General features: G+C 40.7%; 1 long non-coding RNA gene across 1 annotated transcript in view; it reads left to right on the top strand.

The window, feature by feature from the left end:
• LOC114612402 overlaps positions 1-8,695 on the top strand; it is a 12,000-nt gene extending 3,305 nt beyond the window's left edge. The window contains exon 5 of the long non-coding RNA XR_003710005.1: positions 8,248-8,695. This is a non-coding gene — a long non-coding RNA (uncharacterized LOC114612402). The remainder of the gene's footprint in view (positions 1-8,247) is intronic.
• Positions 8,696-8,901: the final 206 nt, after the last annotated feature.

Genomic DNA, 8,901 nt, shown 5'->3' with positions numbered 1-8,901 from the left:
CTCTTCTCTTCTCTTCTCTTCTCTTCTCTTCTCTTCTCTTCTCTTCTTTTCTTTTGTTGCATTGCCATGCCTATTCTGGAACTTAGACCAGGCTGGCCTCAAAATCATAGAGACCCACTTGCTTCTGCTCATAATAAAGGCATGCACCAGCATGACCATAAGAAATTTCTATGAATTTAAAGCCCTTTCCTCCATATGGAATGTGAGATTACTTTCAGTGTAGTAGAGGTAATGCATTTTTGATATTTTCTGGGAAGCATGGTGATGATTTAGAAAATTGGGTCTTCTGATTGCTTTTGTTTTGACTTCTCCTTTATGTCATGTGCTTTTTTTGACTTAACCAATTCCCATTTCCTATGCGTCATTAACAAGTGATAAAGTTAGAAATGAAATATTAATCTGAGCTAAAGCCATAACCTTATCAAATATTTTTACTACTCCAACATAAAAAATAGCATTATTTTGCAGTATGCATATATGCATGTGCACGTGCCTGTGCATACACATGTGTGTGTGTGTGTATGTGTGTGTGTGTGTGTGTGTGTGTGTGTATTTATGAGTACTTGCCTAGGTACATGAATATTGAAGTCAGAGGTCAGTGTCAGGTGTCTCCTTCCATGGATCTACATTTTATTTTGTAAGACAGGCTCTCTCACTGAACATTGAGCTTACTAATTTGGCTAGAGTGTCTGTCCAGGAAGCTCTTAGGATCTACCTGTCTGTATCTCTTAACATCGGGACTACAGATGTACCTCATTGGTCCTGGCTTTCATGAAGGTGTTGGGAGCCAAATTCAGATCCTCATGCTTGCACAGGAAGCATTTTACCCACTGAACCATATTCCCTGCTCCTAAGATGTGATTTGGTGGTTGATATTTATTCATATTGAATGTGTTTTCAGTAGCCTCCCAGGGCTGATGAGACTAAATTGGCTATTCAACTGAAAAGAAATTTATTGTGGACACAGGTTGTCTTCCCTCCAGAGATGGTAGGTTCCTGTGCTTTGTTATGTGCCTGAGGTTTCCCAGCTAGAACAGGTGTGTGGCCAGAATTGATCTCTGCTATCATTGTTGGTGGAACCCATAATTTGGCCTTTGCTACTACATCTTCCTGTGACTCTCTGGGTTCTGATCTGTGGTGCTTTCTATCATTTCATATTTGCTGTGTCCTCCATCAAGCTAATATATCAGCTGTTTATTATGCATGACCTGCTCCAGAATGTGACTGACAGATAATGGCTGCATTTTAAGTCTTGTGCGAGATTCTCAACCTGCTGCCAGCCTCTCCATTATATTCCATAAAAATGTTTCTTGTTATGCATTATCGGAAGTGAGAGTAAGTTGTTTTAGGGTCAGAGCCAACTTGAACCCTGTAAAGTGAAGGTGTGGGAAGGTGATGAGATGCTGTCTGGAAAGGGATGCAATTAAGGGCACAGATAGGACAAATCTTCCTCGTCTTGAGAGGATGGACACGGAGTATCTTCTGGGGCAGCTATGATGCACTGTGAGCTGGACTAGTCATTTACTGTGAGGCTGTAAGATTGAAAAAAAACAAATTGAGAGAATACTCCATTACATTTGTAAAATATATTAAAATTTAAACTATCCTTTTAGTTATTCAACTTAGCACTTATGAAACATATTAATGACTCTTGCATCACTCTGACCAAATAAAGAAAAAAAAAGGAGGGAAGATGTATTTGTGCTTAAACTTTCAGAGACTTCAGGTCATGGAAAAGAGGAAAGGATGGCAGAGTAGCTTAGCTCGTATGAAGGGTGGAATCTGTTCTCATCTCATCATATCAGGAAGCAGAGAGCATGACAAAAGTCAGGGCTGGATAGACATTCAAATGCCTCTTTCTAGGCCCTAGACTTCTACCTGCCTGATCCCAACTTCCATAGCCTCTCAGAATAGTACCACCTACTGCAGAGTAAGTGTTAAACACATGAACCTGTTGGGGACTTTTCAGATTCAAGTCATAGCATTATGTTTATGTGCAGAGCCCTTCTGTTATAATAGTTGCTAGATTCAAAATGGAGTTGTATGTCTAGCCCTGGCAAAGTGGAGGGAAGCTGAACATGCATGGTCTGCTTCTTACTAGAAAAACATAAGATTTTGTTCTTCCAAACCACAGTGTACTATAGAGTCCCATCAGGACAGCCTACAATAGAACAGCTAGATGTTTGCATATGTATGCTTCCCTTGTGCCCAACAAGGCAGCTGCCAGTACTCTAAGATGGAGGTTCTGCCCGTCAGTTGTTGCCAGTCACTAATGGGAGCCGGGAAGCTCTAGAAGGACATGGCCACATGAGAGTTCCTTTCAAGCAACTTAGACAACTTTCTCTTTCCCAGTAATGCTCCATCGTTTGCTGCCATTCTTTGGTCATCTGGAGACTACCTCAGCCTGTGCTCATGTCCTAAATTGCAGTCCTTATCTTTATATTATTGTCATAGAAAACTTCTGGCTCAGAGATTTATCCCTGCATATTGATTTAATATTGATACCATGTGCACCGACTGCACAAGCTTTATCATTGGTTTTCTAGTAATCTTTTTTCATTTTGTATTAAAAATAGATTTTTTCATATAAAGGTTTCCCACCACAATGCTCTATTGGTACCCCCCCCCCCCATCCCCAGAGGAAATAAATTCTGAAAGATGGTATGACTTTCTGGATTTTTTCACAAGCAGTTTATGGTGAGGAAATGGAGGTCTAGGTCTGTCTGGTGGCAATGCTTGTGACTTGTCCATAATCTACCTTCGTTTTTCTGCTGAACGGTTGCCCTAGAAATGCTCCTTCTTAAGCCAGTCCCAGGGATCCTTAGAGAGGGTTGACAGGCCTCTGATTTGCTTACTGAGGTCCAGAGTTCAATCACAAGTAATTTGTTTAACAACTCAGAAGTAGAGTGCATTGTGGTTTATTGTGTACTAAGAGTATGGTAGCCAACGTGGCAATTCAAAACAAATTTATAAAAATCTATTTATATATTGGAGAAAGATCTACAGAACACAATCTGATACCTATAAGCTTAATGTAGTCCAATAAATATATTAACTGATGGGTTAAGTATCACTTCATCTCTCCTGACCTTACCTTGAACTCTTCTTTGATCATATTTTATTAACTCAATAGTGTTCACCAGCTTGGGAGGGGATCTTTGGAAGCTGGATCCGAGATTAAGAATGAAGCACTTGCCTTATTAATTCTAAGAACCTGGAATCAGAGACTCTGAATGTATGGCCTGAAACATAAAGTTGGGAAACTATGCTGTATACCAGAGGCAATTTTCTGAGATAGAAATGGACAATGATTCTATATAGTGAGAGAGGACAAATCAGGAGAGAAGGCTGAGGCATTGCTGGTAGGTCCTGGTGGAGGGACTAATGTGTCTTTCAGCTTCCTTGAGTGACTATTTATTTATTTGTTTGTTTTAATTTAATTTCATGAGACAAAGTTCTCATGGATCCCAGGCCTTTCCTCTTAACTTTCTATATAATACAAGATGACCTTGAACTCTTAATTCTTTGACCTCTACTTCTATAGTGAGGATTCACAGATACCTCTATCTGTCTTTGGAGACCTAAATTTGGAGGAAAGATGACTAATATTTGTTTTCTGGATTAGGTGGCATGTTCTTGAACTTCATGGGGTCTTCCATCGATAGTTCTGTTTTGTTTGTTTGCTTGTTTTTGCTTTGGCTTTTGTTTAGTTAAAAATCTCACTCTGTTCAGGCCATCCAGAACTTGCTTTATGGCACAGGCTGGCCTCAGACTTGCCTCCATGTCAGGATTACAGCCTGAGCCCCCACATCTGGCTCTTCCACTGTAGGTTTTATGCATGATTGAGAGATATAATTGTTTGTGGAACTCATAAGTTGACAGTCTGCCCCAATCCCCAGCCTTGATAAGTCTATTATGTGCACATCCCCAATATTAAGAATGTCATTGAAAAGAGAGAAAATGTAATTATGTAATTAAAACCTGGGTGTTGTCTTGTGGGATGGGAGGTAAGACTGGAAATCTAGCCTTGGTTACACAATAGACATTTCTTCCCTGCTAAAGCTTGAATTCTTGGACAGTTGTAGACATGATATTCCTCAAACTCTTTAAGTTGTGAAAGAAGTGCTGTAATTAGCATAACCATAAGTTAATGCAGGTGGCCAAAGGGAAGGAAGGGCCATAGGATTGCTGTGTTGTGTCTTAGCCAGAAGAGGCATGGTTCCCTGAAATGCTCCTACTTGGCTAATGAGGGCAGGAAAGGAATCTTTTCAGTAGTCCATGGTGACCTGCACAAGACTGTTATAAAAATCATCAGGAACAAAAGACAAGTAAAGCAGAGTTTTTATATCAAATATATAAGCAAAGATCTTGGGCTTAGCTTTGTGATAATGTTAGCCTAGCATGTGAAATGTCATGGATTCAGTCCCCAGCAAGACACACACACACACACACACACACACACACACACACACACACACGCACACACACACACACGCACACGCACACACACACACACGCACACGCACACACACACACACGCACGTACGTACGCACGCATGCACATGTACACACTCATGCACACTTCTGCACACTCTCAGCATTAACTTCCTGCCATCAAGAATTCCTGAGGCTCAGTGCTGGAACATTTCTGTGAAGAGACTCTACCAGGCCCAGGTATGGCAGACCCATCTCTGGCAGGCTTTGCCCTTCTCTCTCATTTCCTCTTCTTTGCCAAAAACTATTAGATAAATTCCTAAAGCTAGCCACCAAGGTCTATTCCCGTATTTGGCCACTTTTTCCTTCTTTAGCTGACTATTAAGGTCCAGCTGGCAAACCATTGAAGTCAAGCAATCAAAAGACTCTTTTGACTGACCTAATTAACATGCCCAATCAAAACTAACCAACTCATCCTAACATTGCATTTCCCCTTTTACCTCTGCAAGCTGCCATTTGCCCATGGTCCATGCTGGTCTCCTATCTACCCAGAGGCTGACATTGCCCCTCCAAGACAAACACACCTTTCCCTTTCTCCCTTGTTACCTTTCCCTTCTCCCTCATCCTCTATCTCTTGTCTTTGTCTCTTAATTTCTTCTCTTTGTCCCTCTGGGGAAAATAAATCTCCTTCGTGCTGAGAACTTGGTCTTAGGGTACCTTGGGCTGATACCAGTCCTTTTACTCTTTCTCCTTTTCATAAGTGTTAGAATCTATACCTAATGGCTTCAGTTCTATCTTTTCAATGGCTGAATGATATTTTCCTTCGAGCCTGGTGTTTTCTTTGAATTTCACCATCATACATATATAATCTTAGTCTGATATCGCACTTGGTCAAGTCACAGGTACTAAAGCATGTCAGCATTGATGATCTTGTCTTCCTCACCTCAGTTGGTTACATCTCCCCCATCAGAAGACAGACAAGCAGTGGTGACTCCAGTTTACACTTGAATTTTAATGATCCATAAGTCCTGTTTTCTTTGTCAAATATACTACACTGTATTTCGATTTTAGTCTCCACGGTTTCAGCCTATAAACATTAGCCTGAAAATGAGAAGCAAACAGGGACACAGGACTGCTCATGATTATTTCTGGATATTTCATCTAACACACTGAGAAAGAAAAACAAGGCACCACAGTGATTGTAAATACTGTTTGCTGAGAAGGATTGTTTACATAGGAAAACACTTATAAATAATGACTCACGAGATATTTAGAAACAAAATAAATACAGAGCTCCATGTTTTCATATAAAACAGATGCAATTACCTTTGAGATGCTAATATCCATGAGAAAAAATTGAAATTGGCTCTGAGTAGTTGGTTTAAATGTGAAATAAAACTATAATTCAGTAGGAAAATAGAATAAAAGTTAAAACAATTTCATTATAATTTAAATAGCTTGGAATATTCAGAGAAAGATTTTAATTATAATTTATTATAATTACTACTCTAAGCATAATAAACTACAATTATAACCTATTCTAAAGTATATTTTCAAAGACACTTATTGTTCTTGCTGTATATATTTTGTCACACAAGTCAGTATCATTTGAACAGATGCAACTTCAATTGAGAAAATATTTCCATTAGATTGGCTTATAGGTAAGTCTATGGGTGTAATTTTAATTTTTTTCACATCCTATATTTTTTTCTTGCCTCAAGTTTATTTGTAAAAACAGCATAGGACACTGGTCATCTGCAAATAGTATGTGGGTAGGTGTGTCCCAGCAGGCCATCTATCTTCTCATTCGCAGGAGCCTTTTTCATGGGACCTTTACAGGGGTCTGGGCACCTTCGGGAGCCCGAGCTGGAGCTGAAGCTTGGGCCTTAGCTGGAGCTGCGGCCTCTGTCTTAGTTTGTTGCTTTGTTAGCAGAGCCTACGACCCTTGGCCATGTAGCTTTGAATTTGCTCCCCAAGCTTGGGGTGAATGATGAAAGCCAGATGGCTGAATTTGTGACTGGGGCCCTTTAGCATCTTGGGCTTGATGACCTGAGGCTTCACAAGGGCCTCTGCGCATGCACTCACTGCATTTGCACTGTTGGCCTGTATCTTCTTCAGGGCTTTCTTGTTGTGATTCTTTGGCAAAGCTCATGTTCCTCAGGAACTTGGGGTCAACCCCCTTAAGAAATTTATATCTTTGTGACTTGGGTTTCTTGATGCCATTTCTGTGCCATTTATGGGACTGGTTGTGTGTGGTGTGGTTCTTGGACTTGGCCATGTCTGCACGGTAACCTGTAGCTCCCGCAGAGCCTGGGACTGGAAGAGAAAGAGCTTACATCCTATTTTTAATGATGGCTCTTAAACACTTTAACCTCCCTCGTAGCCCACCACCTACCAGAGGTGATGGAAAAGATAGGATATGGGGGAAGTGGACCTGTTTAGAAAGGTTCTTTGGAGCAACTCCTGTCTGTGTTGTCTGGAAATCAGCAGTTCAGTTCACAGATTAGCAGGTAGTGGCAGCTCAGTTCACTCGCACACACTTCATGAATACATCAGCAGTTCAGTTCAGTACAGTTGGGTTAGCAACAGCAGTGACACTACCTAGCAGAGAGAGCCAGGTGTCAGCTTCAGCTCAAGTCAGCCAGAGGGACCAACAGGGACACTAGAAGTTCTCAGCTGTGCCTCTCTTAGGAAAGTGAAGATCAGCTAAGATTCGAGATCCACAAGCATTGGACAGCTAATTGTACCTGCAAGCCAAGCTTTCTTTCTGTTACTTTGTGGAGTCCTATTTATACCCTTCAAATATCAAGTGTCCTTCATGTGCCTTGCCTCAGCATGTGCATCTCATCAGCCTGAGTCCCTGGAGTTCCAAGAAATGGAACTCAACTATGCAATGTAGGACAGACCAATACATGTTTGTTGTTAGTAAAGAATCCTTTCAAGTGCTTACTTTAGAAGAACATCTGCTCTCCTGTGTCTGCTTCAGTGAAATGTTCCTTCATAAGTCAGCCTTAGTCTTTCACCTGTGTTCACTTTAGGAATCACTTCTTCATGTGTTTGTCCCAGCAAAACACCATCCTACAGAATGGACTCTCCAAAGAACCCTTAAGTTTCCACTTCCTATGGGAACATTTTCTTAATAACTGATGATGTGAGGGCCCAGCCCTCTGTTGGCAGTGCTACCCTTAGTAGGTGGTCCTTGATTGTATACAATAGCAAGCTGAGCAAGTAAGGGTGGCAAGGGAGTAAGAATATTCCTTTATGGTCTTCTTCAGTTCCCGCCTCCAGGTTCCTGCTTCTGTTCTTTCCTCTATGATAGACTATGATCATGACATTTCTCTTTCTTTTTCCTTTTGCCTTCAGGTTCATTTCTTGAGTTCCTACCTTGATTTATTCTTAATGAACTGTAAGCTGTGAGGTGAAATCAACCCTTTGCTCCCCAAGTTGCTTTCAGTCATGGTGTTGTATCCCTGTAACAGGAAGTAAAGTATGACAATGGTAAACCAAAATATTGAAATACCATTATACTGGGTACAGGAACATAAGAGCTGAGAATATGATAGAATAATATATTTATTTGTGTATTTATATATCTATGCATCAATGTATGAGTATCTTATAATCTATCATCTATCTTTTCTATTATCTATCTTCTATCTATCTATCTATCCATCCATCCATCCATCTCCCCCTCTATGTATCATGTATCTAAATGTGTTTGTATATGATGATGGATCTCCATTGTTAACATGTTAGAATTTAGAGTCAATATGAAAACACACCTCTGTTTGAGTCTATATTTTTGTTTCCCAGAAGGTGTAGCTGAGCAAGGAAGACTCAACCTGAATGTAGCCAGCATCATTCTATGGACTGGGCTCTTCAGCTGAATAAAAAGGGACAAAGGAGAGAGGGAGATGTGCATCAAAGTTCATCTTTGTCTACTTCACAACTGCAAGCACATCATGACTGGCTGTGTCATGTTCCCAACACTGCAACTTATGCACCAAGATGGACTGGATGTGACAGCTGTGAGCTCAGATGAAACCTTTCTTTTCTCAAGTTGTTTCTCATCAGGTATGCAACTAACACTACCCATCCATCCTGACAGTCAAGTGTGAGATTCCTTCACCTGGAGCAGCAGAAACACCCCTGAGCTTCCATTTAAAACAAATCCACTACAGAGCAATAGTGATAAAAACTACCTGGTATTGGTACAGAGACAGGCAGGAAGATCAATGGAATAGAATTGAAGACCCAGAAATGAACCCACACTCCTGTGGTAACTTGATCTTTGACAAAGGAGCTAAAACTGTCCAGTGGAAAAAGGACAGCATTTTCAACAAATGGTGCTGGTTCAACTGGAGGACAACATGTAGAAGAATGAAAATCGATCCATTCTTATCCCCTTGTACAAAGCTCAAGTCTAAGTGGATAAAGGACCTCCACATAAAACCAGATACACTGAAA

The sequence above is a fragment of the Grammomys surdaster genome, unplaced genomic scaffold (genome assembly GCF_004785775.1).
Source record: "Grammomys surdaster isolate TR1022 unplaced genomic scaffold, NIH_TR_1.0 126158, whole genome shotgun sequence".
Taxonomy (NCBI): domain Eukaryota; kingdom Metazoa; phylum Chordata; class Mammalia; order Rodentia; family Muridae; genus Grammomys; species Grammomys surdaster.
Note: the sequence above shows the minus strand (reverse complement) of the source record. Positions and strands in the feature narration are given on the sequence as shown.